Below are 19,450 nucleotides of genomic sequence, written 5' to 3' on the forward strand. Positions count from 1 at the left end.
TCCACCTCCCACTGCTATATTTTAACCCATTGGAGAAGACCTGTCCCTGCCCCAGAAATTAAAAATCTTAAACTCTGTTTCTTACAGGATTGGTGCTTGGCAAGAATGTGCCGAAGCAAGCCCCCTTTTCTGTTTTCTCTTCCTTTGCCCAGGTTTGTGGAGAGGTTTTGGCAGTCACAGAGCAGTTTTTGTACTACTAGTTTTTTTTTTCCCCCAAATCCCTACTGCCTCTTGTTTGCCAGCCCCAGCCATGGCTGCAATCAGAAAGAAGCTGGTGATTGTGGGGGATGGTGCCTGTGGAAAGACCTGCCTCCTCATTGTCTTCAGCAAGGATCAGTTTTCAGAGGTCTGCTTCCCTACTGTATTTGAGAACTATATTACAGACATTGAGGAGGACAGCAAGCAGGTAAGGCCAAGAGCCCTTTCCTATCCTGCCTTGGAACCCTGTTCCTGGTCATGTAGTATGTCCTTTCTTACCACTCTCTCACATCTTTGTTTTATTTTCCTGTGGGAACAAGTAAAATTTGAGAAATAAAACTGCACTTTTAGAAAACCTGGATATATTCACGTGTGATGTTACATGCCCATCATGCCAGCTACTCAGGAGACTGAAGCAGGAAGATTGATCACAAGTTTGAGGTCAGTGTGGGCAACTTATCCAGACCCTATCTAAAATAAAAAGGGCTGGAGTGTGGCTTATTGGTAGAGTACTTGCCTAGCATGTGTGAGGCTCTGAGTTAATCCCCAGTACCCCAAAGAAAACCTGGATATATCCTCTGGTTCTACCACATACTCGCTTTGTAATCAGGGCCAAGTCCCTTTGCTTCTGGGCTTAAACTCCCCACCACCACAAAATGGTGATGATGGCATGACTTACCCTAAAGGAGTGTGAGAATTAAAGTGGTATTCACGATAGCTATTCATTTGAGATCACAAAAATCAAACACATTTTAGTGATTTTTGTGGGAGAGGGGTTACTAGGGGTTGAACCCAGCAGCACTTTGCCACTGAACTACATCCCCAGCCCTTTTTACTTTTTTAAACAAATTGATACAGCATCTTGTTAAGTTCCCCAGGATGGCCTTGAACTTGGCGATTCTTCTGTCTCAGCCTCGCACATAGCTGGTTTATAGGTATGCACCAGTACACCCAGTTTACATCTTAGAACTTTAAAGAAAAACTCAATTGAGTTTGTTATGACTGTGATTAATATGGTGCCTTGCACACAGCAGGACCAGTGGTTTGAGAGGATCTCTGGGTAGTAGGTTGGGGCCCTTGGGGTCAGCTATGCATTGCCCGTTTGTCAGGTGGAACTGGCTTTGTGCGACACAGCAGGGCAAGAAGACTATGAATGTCTGCAGCGCCTCTCCTATATGGACACAGATGTCATCCTCATGTGCTTCTCCATTGACAGCCCTGACAGCCTGGGTGAGGACTTTGGAGAGAGGGGGTGGAGATGCTTTGGAGTCAGCCATCTTCAGAGGCTGTGGGGATGGAGTCACAAGGGCCACACATTCTCTGCTGGCTCCTTTGTTGTGGCATCTCCAGTGTTTGGAAGAGCTTGGGGGAGGATATGCTACAAGGGATGGGGTTTTGAGGTATGAAGGAGACCATCAGCCTCAGACTGCTATGGGAAGGAAGACCAGTGCTCACATGCTTAAACCAAGGTACCTGTTGGGACATGTCTGTGCAGAAAACATTCCTGAGAAGTGGACCCTGGAGGTGAAGCACTTCTGCCCCAACATGCCCATCATCCTTGTGGGGAATAAGAAGGACTCAGGCAAGATGAGCATACCAGGAGAGAGCTGGCCAAGATGAAGCAGGTGGGTGGGGCTGCCTGATGGGGAACCCTGGGGAGGAAGGTGCCCTCTGAGGGGTTGCAGGCTGGGGCAGAAATGAGCTCTCTCTTCAGCCGACTGTCCTGTGTTAAGCAGTCATAGTGATATCTACCTCCTCCTCTCCCATGTGTGTGTCCTGCTAAGAATCTGAAGGAACCTCAGTATCAAATCAGATGATCATAGAATGAAGTGACTTGTCCAAGGTCACTTGGCATTTTCATTTATTCCAGTTTATTATTCTGTCTTTGGAATTGGGGCTACTAAGATGAATAAGGAAGTCCTTGTCCACGGGGAGACAGCTTATGTTTCACTTAGGGTATGCAGACTGCACCATCAGTGTACCTGGGGAGGAAGGGCATCATCAATGGCTGAAAAAAGGCTTAGAGGGCAAGGGAGCTGGCTTATTCAGGGTCTCACTAAGCGGTCCACTGACCAGAGGAAGAGTTTATTATAGGAAGCTGCCAGGGTATGGAATAGAGACTATCTTGAGAGGATAATTATATAAGGCAAGGTTTTAAAATGGAAACAGCAGGCACAGGATGGGTTGGAGGGATGATGGAGAAGGTAGGTCATTAAGGAGGTAGCCGACACACATTTAGGCAAAACATATGTGGACCATAGGGTCTGCGATTTGGTGGGAGAGGAGGGGCTAGTCTGGGGACAACTTTGAATGTAAATATGAGGTTTAGATCCCTGCCTTGGGCAGCCGGGTTCTGGATGCTTTGTGGGCTCAAGGCTGGAGGAGGTATTTGTTATAGTTACTATACTTATAGGTCATGTGGTGAGAGGTGCACCTAGCCACCAGCTTCCTCTGCCTTATCTTCTGTCTTCTCAGAAACCCGTCCGATCTGAGGAAGGCTGGGATATGGCAAATCATATCAGTGCCTTGAGTGCTCCACCAAAACCTATGAGGGAGTGCCAGAGGTTTTCGAGATGGCCACTCGAGCTGGCCTCCAGGTCCACAAGAATAAGCGCCGGAGGGGCTGTCCCATTCTCTGAGATCCCCACGGCTCCTGATGCCACCTTTCTTCACAGGGTCTTAGGGATCACCCACTTGCCCTTGAGCTCCACCCTTAGGACTCCATGCTGAAGGCTCCTTTTTACAGTTCCCTCATGCCCAGGACTGCATCGTTTCCCTAGCCCCCAGAGTGGTGGCAGGCCTGCCCTCCCTCCCTGTCCTCTGGGAGCTGGGCCTGTGGCCTGCCCTTCTTGAGCAGTCCCTGTCCCTGCTGCCTTGGTCCAGGGGTAGGGCTCTTGCTCCCTTTGGCCCTCCCCAGAGGATGGTCACACACTAGCACTTTATATACTTCTGGCTCAGAGGAGCATTTCTAGGGTAGGTGGATTGGGGTTTCTCTTTGGGGCAGGGGCCTTGTCTCTGACTGCACTTGGTGGGGGGCATGAATAAAGGCCACAGGTTCCAACATGTGTGTGGCAGCTTCCTGTTTCCTTTGTCTGGTTCCTATCTTGGCTACAAGCCCAGAGTCCCATCTCTCTCTTCATTTCCAAGTTGCTTGCCAGACTGGCTCCCTGTTGGCAAAGGCAGGAAGTGGAAGTGTGGAGTCTTAGAGCAGAGATGAGGTCATGCCTGGCTTAGCCTGGGAGGCGGGTGATGGGCATGGTCTCTAGCCTGGACTAAACTTAGAAACCGGTGGGTGGCTTCCCTGCCCACTGAGTTTCCTCCCCTGGACATGGAGGCTGTGAAGAGATGTGGCCCTGGACAGGGTGTGACAGTCTCACCCTCTTGCAGGTCAGCTTGGGGATACAGGAATCTGGGGCCAAGATGAGGAGACACGATCAAGAAACTTTTGCATAGAACAAGATTTTTTTGTTTTCAGAGTTTTTCTTCCTTCCCCTTCCCCCATAACAATGCTAACAAGCAGCTTGATGTGTCATTCTCCCCAGGAGTGGAAGGGTGGAATGGCTTGGTTGTAAACACCCTCCCCCAGCCTTCCTGTCCCTTAGAGGGGCAGCCCAGCTGGGTTCTGGTTCAGGGTTGGGTGCAGCGGGCTAAGGCTTCGCTTGGTGTGAGAAGGCAGGCAGCTGTATCTTCAGAGCTCATTCCTCCACTCGAGCTCCACTTGCAGGGACAGGCCCCCTTCACTCTCCCACTCCTGGGGGAGGTAGTCATGACCATGGGGCCCTAGAAAGAAAGGAGGTATGCTTTGTCTTCTTTACCTTCTCTTCCACCACTGTCCCCTGCCTGGCCCACCCTGGCCCAACCATACCTAAGGTAGAGGGGCTGAGCTTGCTCAGATCTTGAAGTAAGTTCTGTCCGTTCTGTAGGTCCAGTTTGGCAGGAAAAGGACACCCTGTATACCCTATGTTTTCTTTACAGAACTCCAGGAATCTGTGGGGTACAGAGGTGTTGGCACACAGAGCTGTGCAGGCCTGGATGAGGAGTACCAGCATAGGCTGGAGGCCAGGCCTGGGTCCTGCCACATCTGAGCTTTGGTTGCTCAAGCTCTAAATGTCAGCTCACTTACAAATATGATGGAGGTTTTATGAAGATTAACTGATCCTGAGGATTGAGCCATAAGCAGGTAGTAATGAAGATACAGCTGCCTAAGCTGGGGCTTGTGGCCACCATGAAGGATTACAGGGCAGGAATGCTCACGCTTTCCAGTCAGGGTCATGGCCCAAGAGAATGGGGTTGCCCACTATGATGAGCAAAGCTTTGGCCCAGGTCACAGCCACGTTTAACCTCTGGAAGGAAGAAGTGGTGGGGTCATGGGAAGGAAGGGCCAGAGGAAGGAAGAATTACTGCCACACCCACCAGCCCTCCAACCTTGGGGTTCTTAAGGAAACCCAGGTTAAAGTTCAGACCCAGCTGCAAAAATCTCTGCTTCACACAGTAGAGATAAAGACCACGCTACGTTCTTGGCCTTGGAATTCTTCCACAGAGCCCACCTAGAAAAGATAGAGGCAGGGCTTGAGAATAGGTGGGTTCAAGGGGAACTTAAGGAACGTCTGCCCCATGGCGCTTGAGCTGCAAGGAGGGTACACTGGGCAATTGTCGATCAGTGGGTGAGTGCTGCTACAGGGGACAGGAGGCATTCTCTGGAAGCACAAGCCTCAAGAGTGAAGCTAACTCTGGGATCGAGCCTGTAAAGCCATCAGAACAAAGCAAACAGTGTTGCAAAGAATACAGTAACTACAAACAGTGTTTCTGAAACTTTCCTGGAGATAATCAGCAAGTACTTGTTAAGACTATAGAACCTTGGGCCCTAACCCAGACCTCCTGATCAGAATTTTCCAAGGCAGATGTCTCCAAATCTCAAAAGAGTAGGTTTCAGGCTTGCACCTGAGGAGCTGCAAAAAATACTAGTGCCCTGGCTCTGCCCAGAGATATCAGTGTTAATTGGCCCTGGCAGTATTAAAAGCACTCCAGGTGATTTTTCTCTGTACTAAGAGTTTCAAATCACCATCTCAGAGCAAGTGTTAAGCTACTGAGGGTGGAGATGAGGTGATAATATCACATGACAGGCGGGGGTAGGCTGTGGCATTTGGACTTCATTCTTAGGGCAAAGACCTCAAAACTGCCCAATCACAGTGACATGGGAAGTTGTTAAACATGCAGGCTTCCTGATCCCATGCCAGAACTATAAGCTGGAGCTTTGAGGAGCAAGAGGATGGGGAAAAACCCAGTTCTGTCCAAGGCAGTGGAGGTGGGACACAGACATGGGCCAGACTGAAGCAGTGGCACAGGAGCTGAGGTCTCTGATTTGGGAAAAAGAAGGGTACAAAGAAGGTGAGAGTGAATGTGAAGTAGTGTGTCACCTTCAAGTCCTTTATGTCATCCAGTCTCCAAAGCTCCCTGTCAAGTTTGGTGATGCAATAATGGATTTTTTCCACCTGGAATGAAGGGAAAGGCATCTTTCTCTTATGCAGTCACCTCAATTCAAGAGGAACCAGGCAGAAAGGAGGCCAGAGAGCTGGGGAGCAAAGAGGGAGGAGGCGGCTGACCTCTGCACTCTTCTGAGATATAGGGCCAGCAGAGGCCAGGGCTGTTCGAGAGGTATCACCTGGGGGAGGACCCATCCTTGCTGGGAACTGAGGGCCTTACCTGCTTCCAGTATGGTGAGATGACTCCAATGCTTCGTTGGCTCAGGCGGGATTTCCCCTTCTTAGAGGAAGGGGCCAGGAGCAGCTTCAGGTAGGAGGTCACCATGGCAGCCTCTTCAGGGTTGAAGAAGGATGGGCTATTGCACTCACGCTCATCTTTGCCCATCACACCATGAAAGATGATGGGAAATCCCTGGACACAGGGTTAGAAGAAACCCTCAGCTGGACTTCCCTGCTTCCCTTCCCTCCCACTCCAAAACCCTTGCAAGCAATAAGGAAGCTTAGGCCAAGGTGACAACTGGAGGGACCCCTGGTGTCCAGTCGAGCCTTTTCCTACCTTCAGTAAACAATCAAGATATGGGGGTGGGGGCCTGAGTCCTGCTCTGTCCAGCCTCACCTGTTGAGGCAGACCCTCTTAGTAGCAGAAGCACTCTCTATCCACCACATCTGCACAGGCCTGCAGCTCTCCATCGTAGTAGAGTTGGTTGGGAATGTCCAGGATGGTGGAATGGGACCTGAGAGGCAGGAGGGAGGGAGAGCTAGACCAAGGCCTGGATTACTTTTGTCCCCTGAGGGGACAGGCTTTAGGCCCACACACGAGCGTCTTGCTTTCTGCTTCCTGCATAGCAGGACACATTCACCTGCAAGTTCTCCTGCCAGGCATTTCACACCACATAAAGCAGAACTTGTGGGTCCATAGGGATCCAGTGACCAGTGAAATTATTATTATTTTTTCAAATTACTTTTAAAAACTAAGATTTACCAGGTATGGTGGTGCATGCCTGTAATCCCAGTGGCTTTGGAGGCAGAGGCAGGAGGATGACCAGTTCAAAGCCAGTAAGACCCTGTCTCTAAAAAATACAAAATAGGCCTGGAGATGTGGCTTAGTGGTCATGTGCCCAGTTCAATCCCTGGCACACCCCATCCCTCAAAAAAAAAAAAAAAGAAAGAAAAAAAAAACTAAGAAATTAGGGACTCAGCTTTCAATTTTGCCAAGGAAGGTCAGTATGAAAACAATGTATCACTTCCCATTACCCTTATTTGAGATAATATGTTAAATCCAAAAATAAAAGTAGTAAAAACACAATAACATTTCCTTTCTGCAACTGTCCTATTGGTACTCATCCAAGCATTTTTTTTTAAAGAGAGAGTGAGAGAGGAGAGAGAGAGAGAATTTTTTTTTAATATTTATTTTCTAGTTCTCAGCGGACACAACATCTTTGTTGGTATGTGGTGCTGAGGATCGAACCCGGGCCGCACGCATGCCAGGCAAGCGCGCTACCGCTTGAGCCACATCCCCAGCCCTCATCCAAGCATTTTTAATGTCTAAACTTATTCACTAAAAGAAGTATATAAACAGGGTATGGCTCTGTGTGCTTGTAGGTCCAGCTAGCTATTCAGGAGGCTGAGAAAGGAGACTGGCTGAGGCCAGCCTGGGCAACAAAGAGACTCTTAAAAAAAACAAAACAAAACAGGGCTGGCTATGTAACTCAGTGGTAGAATTTTTGCCTAGCATGTGTGAGAGCCTGGGTTCAATCCCCACCACTGCAAAACAAACAACCCTGCCTAGCCCTCTAATTTGATAATATTTTTATGAAAAACTATTCATTTTCTCATTTCTCCTTGGATTGCCTGGAAATGCCATCTGAGACAGACATCAGACACATCCTGGTGTCTGACCACCCCATATCTAGATAATCTCACTAGTCCAGAATGAAACCACTAGCTAAAGGAGGCCTCCGACCTTCCAGTCTACAGTCATTTCTGCATCACAGAGGCGCAGAGCACCAGGAATGCAGACCAGAGCCTCCTGCGCAGTGGGTGCGGAGGCATGGGCTAGGAGTGGAGGGAGATGAGGGTGTGGGCATACCTGTAGTTTCATAGTAGCTTGGTTATTAACTGAGGTGATGAACTTGGTCGTAGCCATCAGGGCCCTTCTTGTACAGGGCATTGTAGGTGAGCAGCCGTTCCAGCAGCGAGTACCCCAGCCCATACTTCTGTGTCAGTGGGGACTGCAGCACAGGTCCCAGCTGTCGAGGGTCTCCAGCCAGCACCAGTTGCCCTCCTGGATTGCCTGTTTCCTTAACTTCCATCAGTCCTAGAAGGCAAGGGTGGAATGAGGAGAAAGGTACGTGATGGGATCTCCCCATGCAGGGTGGCACACCTGCACCCCACCCTGAGCCACTCCCCTGCTATGGCCACCAGACTCTCAGGTTCCATGCAGTGGCCAGCATCATCAATGAAGATGTGTGTGAAGAGATGGATGGGAAACTGGGCTGATACCAACCTGGGAGGTGTCAGGCCAGGCAGGGTCATCCCCAGGCACCCAACTACCAAACCTGAATGCTCATCCAATCTGGTCCCTCACTCACCCACTGAGAACCCTTCCCCATCTTCCCAGCCCACTACACTTTTATTTACACACACACTCCCCACCTGCTGGCCATGATGAGTGGTAATTAAGACTCAGTATTCCTGCAGTTCCTTCTTGGCAGGAAACTCATACTCCCCATTTTTCACATCCCTGTTACAGTAGGGCTATGGATTGTGAAGCAACATGAGGCATCAGCTTGGTTCTACCCATGTCCCCCCTCACTTTGGCACTGGGCCACTTTATAGACAAGAAAACTGAGGCCCAGGGAGGGTTCTCACCCACCCAAAGGTGAGTAACCAAGTCTCCCTAGTTTTCTGGTTTACCCTTAGAGTCTCCCAGACATCTGCCATCCCTTGACCCTCTGCACTTCCCTTACCTTAATGTCCTCAGGTACCATGCGGATCTCCCTACTGGGGGCCAGGAGGCAGCAGATGGAGCTGGGAAGGTGGACCCAGAGCCACTGACAGAGAAGGTCAGCACCCGAGTTGGACGGAGCTCAGGCTAGGATGTGAGCTTTGGGCAAGTGCTTCACCACCTGAGATGCGGACAGGTAGAGTGTGGGAAGCAGTTTCCCAAACTCTGGTGACTCACACTGGGGCAGTGCAGCATCTGCCTCCCACAGCCAAGGGAGGCAGTGATATAAAAGACAAGTTCTATCCTGGAGCCCTGCTAGTCCAATTAGCACTTTGACGTGGGACAACAACTGCAATAAAACACACAAGTCTATGAATACTGAAATGAAAAAAGTCACTGCAAGAGCCACACAGTGCCCAACCTACTCAACAGTGCTCAACAGCCACACTGACTCTAGCTCCCCACTTTAAAAAAAAAAGTAGCTGTAGATGGACAGAATGCCTTTATTTTATCCGTTTATTTTTATGTGATGCTAAGGATTGAACCCAGTGCCTCACCCATGCTAGGCAAGTGCTCTGCCACTGAGCTACAGCCCCAGCCCTCCCCACCTCCTTTTGATGGCTGCTGAGAAACAAGAACTTTCAGGGAGATGAAGGAAATCAGAATTTGGGGAAAAAAGCTCCATCTGGGGGAGTCAAGGATATAGGTCCTAGGTTTATCCTCAAGCCTCACCTGCTTAATGGCCTCCACTAATGTGACAGTCTTGCCAGTGCCTGGAGGCCCAAAGATGATGTAGGAGGCTGAACGTGCGGTGTCCATAACAATGTGCTTTAAGGCCTGCAGCTGCTCTGGGTTTGACTACAGACTCCGGTCATACAGCCTGGCAGGGAGGATAGGAATCCGAACTTCAACTTATCCAGAATCCCAGAGGCCTCTAGGACTCCATCCTCAAACCCCACACTCCAACCAGCACTGGAGTCCCCTGCCCTCCGTCTCACTTGAGCTTCACATCTGAGGGCAGCAGCGGGACCCCACTGGAGGCCACACGAAAAAGCATGGACCACAGCAGCCTGCGCCCTGTCAGTTCCAGGGCCCGATGCTGGACCCACAAGGGCTGGCGGTTGAAGGTGAAGTTCACCTTGAAAGTCAGCCCATCCACAAATTGGCTCAGGAGGGTTTGGATAGGGAGAAAGGTAGAGGAGCTCCAGTTAGATGGGCCAGACAGTAAAAAGCCAGGACCTCCCTCCACCTCAATCTGCTCCACTCCCTCTTTCCAAGACTTCCATAAAAGCTCCCTAGGAGAGGTAGCTGCTGGAGTAGCTCAGAGTTCCCTGGAAGAAAAGCCCCTGCCCTGTGGTTGGGATCCACTCATCTTAGGAGAAAGCCTCTCGTCTCCCCTGGCCTGAGGGAGAAGCCTGAAGAAGGGTTTCCCCAACACCCACCTCATGGAAAAGCTCAGTTTGACATGGTCCAGTTCCACCTTGTGCATGAAGCCCTTGTAGGTGATGGAGTCCTCCTGGTGTGTCTCAGAGGACAGAAGGGAAAACAGGTGGTCCCCCCGCAGCACTGAGGGGTGGCTCTCGGTCACACCAGGAACCTACAGGGTGTGAACTTAACCAACTTCTGTCCCAAGCATGGTCACTGAAGGACCCAACCCCCAGGCTCTCCAGACCTCTGAGGGATGAAAACTGAGGCTCTGGCCTTCTAACCCAAGACTCAGAGAGCTGCATTTTCCCTGTCCCCCTTCCTCTCCCACCAGACAGGAGTTGTGGGGAGAGGAAGGAGACAACCTTCCCCAGCTGCTCACAGGTGCAGAACTCCAGGGTGCTAGTTTAAGGCCTGGCAGCCGCTTCCCACTCTACTCAGCTGCCCTCTCACCAGCTCCGTTCTACTCTGCCTTTAAAATCTTGTTAAAACTCATCTCCTGTAGTCATCTTGCCCTGATCATCCTTGTTCTCTCTTCCCACCTGCATTTGTGTGGAGAAATTCATTCTCATGGGTAATTATGGTCTAAGGTACACACATTCAAAATCTGTGTGCTAGAAAGGGGCCCAAGAATTATCCAGTCCAGCTCTATGCTTTTTAGATAAGGAACCTATGGCTCAGAGAAAGCAAGGATCTTGCCCAAGATCACACAGCTAGTAGTAGCAAAGTCTAGATTAAAACCCCAATGTCCTGCTCTGACACCATTTTCGGCAAGGGATGCCCACCTTACCCCTTGCTGGCCCCTCTGTGACAGGAACCATTTTATCCTTCTAGTTTGCCCTGTATTTAGGAATGGCCTATAGAGGTTGGCTGACTTGAGTCTGCCCTCCATGCACCTGATCTGAGCCCCAACCTCCAGAGTGAGCAGCCTGGGGTTCTGGTCCATGGAGTCCCAGGTCATGGGCACCGATTCCAGGTCATAGTGCCGGATGTCGTGCTCCATCTGCAGCTCCTCCAGGTGCAGCAGCAGTCAGAGTTTCACCTCATAGTTCCTCCATGTCAGGGCTGTCTCCAGCTGGGCCCTGGCAGTGATGGTTGGGGGATGAAGTGGGAAGGGCAGGAAAGGGACAGGTCAAGCACCCCCATGACCAGGAGCATCTACCCTCTCCCATTTGCAACTAGGAACACACCAGGAATCAGAGAAGACCAGAAGGACAGAGAAATGGATTGGGTCAGAGGCCTTGAAGAAGGGAGCCCCAAGTCTTGCTTCCTCCGATGTCCTTGACCCAACCTCAGACCTGACTTGAGTATCCGCGGTAGATCTTATGACGGAAACATTCTCCCCCAGATCTTCCTTCCATGACTCACACCCTAACCTCATTCAAAAGTCATTCTCTGTTCAAATGTCACCTCCTCAAAGAGGTCAGGACTGACTGCTCTCTGTAAAACATCACCAATTCATCCTCTTGTCCTGCTTTGGTTTTACTTTAGCATTACTTGAGTTCTTCAAAGCACTCACCAGAATATGGAATGTACAAGATAAAATAAAAGAAATGATCAGTGCTCACTGTTCCCCACCATAATGGGCAAGGCCCATTTGGAACAGCACCTGGCAAGTGGGCATGCTCAGCAAGGGTGAAATAATAGAGCCTGGGAGGCTGGACAGACATCCAAAGCAACAGGCAGAGGCCAGCAGGGAGAGAGAAGATGGGAGTGGGGTACCGAGGGGAGGTACTTACTTGATCTCAGCAATCTCCTTTGAGGCAGTGAAGATACTTGTTCCCTGAAGAAGGATGGGGAGCAGCTGCCTGAGGCGTGGGGGTAGGTAGTAGATCTCCAGTTCCATACTTAGCTTCAAGTCATAGCCTTTAGCACTGCAGAAGTGGGGGGAAAGCTGTCATAAACATTGAACTTGTGACCTTCAAGACTCTGGGAATGCCCCTCCGTGGAGGATGCACAAGGACCCCTGTGATGCCATTGCCAAAGGGTGGTCGGCAGCCTCTGCCCAAGGACATGAAGCTCACTAGCTCATGTGGCTGCTCGGTCCATGGCTGGACCAATTTTGGAAAGCCCAATACTTGGAATATTTAAAAATATTATTTATAATACATTTTCATTATTAAAAAAGAATCTGGCAAAATATTATAACATTTTTACCATCCTGAGACAGCCAATGTTAATTTTGGGGGGTATTCAGGCTTCCAGGTTAATTTATATATATATATAGTTTTTGTTTTGGGGTACCAGAAATTGAACCCAGGGGCACTTTACCACTCAGCCACATCCCCAGCCAGCCCTTTTTAATTTTGGTTTTGAGACAGAGTCTCAGTAAGTTGCGTAGGGCCTCACAAAGTTGCTGAGACTGGCTTCAAACTTGTAATTCTTCTGCCTCAGCCTCCTAAGTCACTGGGATTATAGGCATGTGCCACTGCACCTGGCACCTATATATTGTTAAATAAAAGTGAACAATTATCTAACTGTGAAAGTCCTACAGTATTTTGTAACTAGCTAACTATGTCGAAAAGATGTTTACACATGAGTCCATTTGCATGACATGTCCAGCATAGGGAAATTTATGGAGACAGAGATAAAGTGAGTGGCTGCTAAGCACTGAGCAGGTGGGTGAGTGATAAAAGGGTGGTAGCTGAAGGGTATTGGTTCACTCTTCTTTGGCATAATAAAATGTTCTAAAACTGACTGTAATAATGGTTGCACATATCTGTGAACATACTAAAAAAATCACTGACCTGTATGATATGTGAATTATTTCAGTAAAGTTGTTTTAAAAAAGAGAGAGATCTGGGTGCGGTGGTGCATGCCAATAATCCCAGCACCTCAGGAGGCTGAGACAGAAGGATCAAAAGTTAAAGGCCAGTCTCAACAATGTAGCAAGATCCTGTCTCAAAATAAAAAGGACTGGGACTCTAACTCAGTGGTAAAGTGTTACTTTACTGATTTCAATTCCCAGTACTACCATTTTTTTAATTTAAAAACAGAAGAGAGGGGGCTGGGTAGAACATGGGCTTAGCATGCATGGTTTTGATCCCCAATGCTATGAGAGAGAGAGAGAGAGAGAGAGAGAGAGAGAGAGAGAGAGAGGTGTGTCTGTCTATAATGGGCTGCCTGATAATTCATTACACAGTGAAAACACTTCTTAAAATATGTTTTCATACTGTCCTTGTTCCTGCTACTCTCCTGCAATTTGCTTCCTAGGCAGAAAAATTTTTCTGAGCCCAGAGGAGGGAATAAAGGGGCCCCTGGTTCCCAGGTCTGGGCTTTTCCCAAGGGCCCACACTGTTGTGATAAGGACATGCCAAGACCCATCAGGTCTGGATGGAGGGCTTACAAGTCAGGTCTTTCTCCTTCCTCTATCTGGTTGGTCAACACAGGGTTTCCAGTGATCCAGGTGCGCTTGAGGGGAGTCGTGGGCTTCAATTGTGCAGCCAGAGGGCTGTGGGCGATGGCAGCAAAGAAACGGGAAATGTAGAAAGTGCCAGCTCCTTCTGAACCCAACTCCCTAGGTCCCAGCAGCTCCCAGAGCACCGTGGCTGGGAAGTAGCTCACAAAGCTGGCCTTACATTGCACATGCAACTCATAGCATTCACCTGCAGGAAGAAGGCTGAGTGAATGGGATGGGGGAGGGAAGGAAGAGACCCTCCCACCAACATGCTGACCCCGACACTCCGCAGCCGGACCCATCCTGAGAGGAGACCACTGGACAGCCACAGTGTGTGCTCCAAAGCTGCAGCCCTGCAAGGACAAGCCCTGCCTACCAGAGTTCTTTCCTTTGGAAAGCTACTCACCAGGGCCCAGCAGGCAGGGCAGCTTCTGGTCACCATAGTAGAAGGCAAACTGGGGTGTCCAGCAGAGAGGAAAGAGGTGACTGAGGGTAGCAGGTTTGTTTCCTCTGTTCAGGAGCCTCAGGGTCAGCACCTCCTTGTGGTTCAAATCCAGGCAGATAAGGAGCTGCTCATCTTGTGCTTCTTGTGGCCCCTGGACTTCCATGTCCACCCCATGCTTCCCGTGAAGATACTCAGCCCTGGGGAGAGTGGGAGTCAAGGGTGGGGGCCAGGGTAGGAGGGGCCTGGGCTGGGGGATGCCCTGGGGAGAGTGCCAGCCATGTTCCCACCCACAGCCAAGCCCCCCACCTGCTTCCCCCATTCCTTAAGGAAGAGGCCTCCCCACAACTTGAGCAAACTACTCTTTTCTTGGTTAGACAGCCCCTTCCCCCATGCCCTGAGCACCCCTCACAAGCAAGTGTGTGTGCACCAACAAACACACACACACACACGGACACACACACACACACACACACACACACACCTGTCATAAAAGTTCTTGGCTTGCAGTGACTTGTGGTGCTTGCTGATATCTCCTCTTTTCTGGGAGCCGCGAGTCAGTCCAGTGGTCTAGTTTGAAGAACCTGACCCGAGTCTTGGTGACGTATGCCAGATTTGCCTTGAGAAGCACTGAGACTGAACCCAGAGATTCCAGTGTGTGACCGCAGTGCAGCGTCTGAGGCTCCCAGGGCAGCCTAGGGGAGGGGACACATCTCCCAAAGATGAATGGGCACTACCCAGGCAAAAGAGGGAGAGCACAGTGAGTCAAGGTGAGGGGGTTTTACCTTGCTACCTGGGCCGTTACTGCACCTCTGGGAGCCTCGCTTCCCTCCGTTATGAAATGGGAATGGCAGGGCTTGCCTCTTTTAAAGGCTGCTGTGATCCTCACCCAAGATAGTAGCATTGCGGCAAGCCACTTAGCCCAGCACCTGGCACATAGAAGACCTCAGTAATAGTGAGTGATGATTAGTATCACATAAAGAAGTTTCAAATATATCACACCTTGTGTTGTTCTCAAGTAGTTTTCCATAGGAGGCCACACAATCTAACCTAGTGTGAGGAAATGTCCAGAAACCAAGTCATTCTCCAGCTGGGCTAACCTTGTACCTTCTTCCAGGCCAACAGTATAGGAAAGCCAGGAATAAAGAATAACAGGCTTTAGCAACAGGAAATGCAATGTCAGTGAGAATCAAAGCTACAAGGATGGGGAAGATGAAGCAGGGGAAAATGTTATGTTGTAGAAATTGATTATGAAAAGTAGAGGAAAAAACTAGGAGCGCAGCCAAAGATTTTACCCTTTTTTCCCCTCCCCCAACTACCCGATGAAGCCCCAGAGGAGTACAGATGGTGAACAAAAAATTGCCATTGCTTACCATCTCAAAAACCTATTTTTCCACATGCTGATATATGTCCTATATGTCAGAGAGAAAGATGAATATGGATTTTTTAGTTGTTTCAGCAAAATCTTGTATCTATTATCTCTAGTCTCAGATCCGAGATCTATGTACTAGTGCAAATAAGAATGCTTTCCATCAATGAACTACATACAAAGCAGGAGTGACAACTAAGGCCTTGTGAAATTTATCACACAAATCAACAGGTAAACCAAGTTTAGATTCCAGATGAAATAAATGGGCAATAAATAAAATCACATGTGTTACAAAAAAAAAATACAAGGTCTGGTTGATTGTGTCAAATTTCATTCACTTAAGAAAACAATGAGATGTTGAGTGATGGTTCAGTTGAAGAGCAATTGCCCAGCATGTGTGAAGCACTGTGTTTGTTTCTCAACATCATATATAAATAAATAAAAATAAAGTTCTATCAACAACTAAAAAAACAAAATATTTTTTAAAAAGAAAACGAGGGCAGCAGGATGGAGGCTTCAAGTGCTACAGTCTGGCTGGGCACAAAATCATGAGCCACTCACACCTTGTAGATTCAAACAGCAACTCTTTATTCTCGAAACTCTCACTGGCACTCTACACACATTCTGGGGAAATCCACATTCTGGCCAAATTCCACCTCCACTCTCTGAATCCCTTGAGAACTCAACGGGAACTCAGGCAGCAGGATACGCCCTATTCCCAGCAGGAATAACCTTAAACCTGGAACCGCCCTAAACCCCAATCCGCCCTAAACCCGGATCTGCCCTGGTCCTTGAGCAAGGTCACCTTACATGCAATGTCACTGCAAAAGACCAAGGCAAGCCCATTTCCACAATGGAGAGTCCTTCTAAGCAACATGGGGTATGCTGACAAGGAAATTGCCATGCGTCATACCTACTTGGCTAATGGCTCTCAGCATTCAAGGAGATTGACCAGCTGCTGCTAGAGTTCAGCCCATAGAGAAGTGCATTGACACTTATCACTGTATATATGGTTAAAGTAATTTGTGAATAAATATGTATATATTTTTATTTATGGAAATTATATCACAGTTACATTAAAAATTATTTAACTTTTCTGTTCTCTGCTCTTATAAAAAACAGCTTAAGATTTAAACTCATTAGTAATTCCCTGAGTCAGCAATGTTCCCATATTCCTCCCCTCAAAAAAAGTGACTCAATAAGTATAATTTTAAAGTTTCTACTATTCACATTAAAAATGAAAACAAGGGCTGGAGATGTGGCTCAGTGGTAGCGCGCTCGCCTGGCATGCGTGCGGCCCGGGTTCGATCCTCAGCACCACATACCAACAAAGATGTTGTGTCTGCCGAGAACTAAAAAATAAATATTAAAAATTCTCTCTCTCCTCTCTCCTCTCTCCTCTCTCACTCTCTCTAAAAAAAAAAAAAATGAAAACAAAAGTCATTCACAGTGGAGTGCCCCTGATTTCATTCCCTTGTTTCCTTCCCTCAAATGGGCCTGGAGGTATTGCTAAGCTTGTACAGTGTTTGCCTTGTAAGCATAAGGCCCAGGATTCAATCTCCAGGATCATGAGGTAGGGGGGAAGGGGAGGGAGGACAAAGGAGTTTAATGAAACATTTGGAATGTGTCTATGGGTCATTTAAATAAAATGGTCTTACATATGAAAAAAAAATTGTGGATCCATTACAGTTAGTCTCTAGTGTCTGACAAAATAAATCCTCCTATGGAGCAGTTCATTTCTGAGTTTCCTCTGGGAAATCAAGTGGGAAATATACCAGCAGCTGAAATTTTGGAAATTCTGTTTTCTCCATTCATGGTATCTTCAATCATGGCCCCAACCCATGTGTATAGCTTTGTTCTGGCAACCTGGCATTTCCCCAGACTGTATGCTAATGATTGCTGTGATTTTCAGGAGAGAATCCCAAATCCAGGTGTGATTTTTGTTTCTTTGCATAAGGCTTTGCTGGTATATAGGTGATTGAGTTGTTTTTTCTTCCTGAAATTTCTGAGAAGCAGAACATCAAATTCAGAATGCTGGAACTGATCTTTAGCTTTATATTCGTATCTCAGAATATATCCTATATTTTCATTTTCTTGTTCACATTCCTAATGCTAACTTTATTACTCCACAGTATAATAAACAGTTTCTCCTATTATATTTCAGACAGACACAGTATTGTGTAACTATTTTCTCCAACACTAGATGGCACTGTTTATGGGATTTTTCTCTGTTGTACTTTATATGAGAGGGAAAAAAAAGAGAAGATCACTTGGCTCATTTGTAAAACAATGCTCATTTCTGCCCCCTCTTTGTCTTCCATAGATACAGATACCTTATTGGAAAGTCTTTGAGTGGGGATTCCCCATTGTAGACTTGACAGAATGATGTGTCCTCGTGTCACTTTTATACTTTCTCTTGGCTCAGAGGTTTCTGAGCTATCCACAGCTCTCATGTCTATATACTTTGGAGTGTCTAGCTAATTTGAGTCTCAGTGTCCTCTGTTGCCAAGAGAAAATGGTCTGAAATATGGTGTAAGGGTTAACAGGGGAGTAGTTAGATGCCCTGCAGTTACAAGTAATCTCCTGGTACAACCTTCATTTGAAGAAACTTTATTTCTTCTTCTTCTTCTTTTTTTTTTTTTTTTACTACTGACAATTCTGGTACATAAAATTTGGCATGCAGTTGTTTCTTTATCTTCCTGATTCTAATACCTTGAAATTACACCCAGAATCAATTTAACCATGTTATATTTAGTTGTGTTTTAAATGGTTCAGAGTTTACACTATTTTCAAAAATGACATTTTTAAACTTACATTCTCACCCACAGTGTACAAGGGCTTTCTTTTTCCCATATTCGTAGTTTCTTGAGTCTTGGTTATTATTAAATTATTGACAAAAGCTGTTCTCTCTCTTTTGGGGGGAAGGCTATTGAGAAATAAACTCAGGGACACTCAAACACTGAGCCACATCCCAACATCTATTTTGTATTTTCTTTAGAGACATGGTCTCACTTAGTTGCTTAGTTCCTCACTGTTGCTGAGGCTGGCTTGGAACTCTCAATTCTCCTGCCTCAGCCTTCTAAACTGCTGGAATTATAGGTATGCACCACCATGCCTGGTGATAAAAGTTATTTTAACAATGGTGCTTTGTATACAATTGTCCACTGTTTGACTTGTGTATCAAATCCCTGATGAAAGATTGTAGAGTTCAGTCTGTCATGTAGCCAAAGAAAGTGTGTGTTACAAACCTTTTGGGGGATTAATGGGCAAGTATTATTTATAACACCTTCTCTGCACGATTGCTTGGGATTTTAGCAGCCCATTGAGAAACTTGTACAGCAATGAGAAATGACTGGGTTGTGATCTAGGGGAGATTTGCACGTGTTCAGTAAGCTTACTCCCAGCGCTTGAGGATTTAAAATGGCTTTATATTTGGGGTCCTTCAGCCTAAGCCTCTCACTATTCTTTTGCCACGTAGGTTGGGAATCTTTGTTTTATGTGAGACAATTAGTTTCTTTCATTGAACAGAAGCTATTAAGAGAGAATACATTCAGTGATGAAAATTTTTCCTTCTGGAAATAATTGGCAGTCTTGTGATTTTTACAGGGGAAAACCCAAGATTGGAGCTCTTCGTTTGCTGAACACTCATTAAGGTAGAAGCCAAGTTCTTTTAGATTTAACTTCTCTCTCCTGATCCCAGGAGTTAAAGTCCATGGAGGTCCTTGCCTGAACATAGACAACTATCACTTTTTCTCTGATCTTAGCACTTATGAACGTGTAGATCCTTTCACAGCACAATGTAAATTAGAAAGCACAGAAAACTGTTTAGTTAGGGTGTCATATAAATGGTCCCAATCTTGCTTTTCTCAGGGTGACACTGGCTGTTGATGTTTTTGTTTCAATTATGTAGCATACTGTCTAAGGCTGGACTAAGGCCTAAGTCTACCCTAGCTTTTTTATATCATTAAGTGGCAGATATGTTCCCAGTTGTGCACAGATATAAATCTCTCAACAAATAAACACACACACACACACACACAAAAAAAATGAAAGTGGATTAAGAACAAAGATTTGCTTTACGAAATCTATCCCCCCCAAAACCGAATAGCCAAGAAGTAAAGAAAGCACTGAGACCAGTGGTGGTGGTGGCAGCTGCTAAGGCAGATTTGTTGGGCTGGTGGATTTATTA

General features: G+C 47.3%; 2 pseudogenes; one reads left to right on the plus strand and one right to left on the minus strand.

Annotated features, from left to right (window-relative positions):
* The first annotated feature begins 250 nt into the window (after window positions 1–250).
* LOC144252827 (rho-related GTP-binding protein RhoC-like) lies at window positions 251–2,837 on the plus strand (annotated as a pseudogene).
* Window positions 2,838–3,886: 1,049 nt separating this feature from the next.
* LOC144252810 (helicase MOV-10-like) lies at window positions 3,887–14,796 on the minus strand (annotated as a pseudogene).
* Between the last annotated feature and the right edge of the window lie 4,654 nt (window positions 14,797–19,450).

This window comes from Urocitellus parryii, unplaced genomic scaffold (assembly GCF_045843805.1).
Source record: "Urocitellus parryii isolate mUroPar1 unplaced genomic scaffold, mUroPar1.hap1 Scaffold_60, whole genome shotgun sequence".
In the NCBI taxonomy this organism is placed as follows: Eukaryota; Metazoa; Chordata; class Mammalia; order Rodentia; family Sciuridae; genus Urocitellus; species Urocitellus parryii.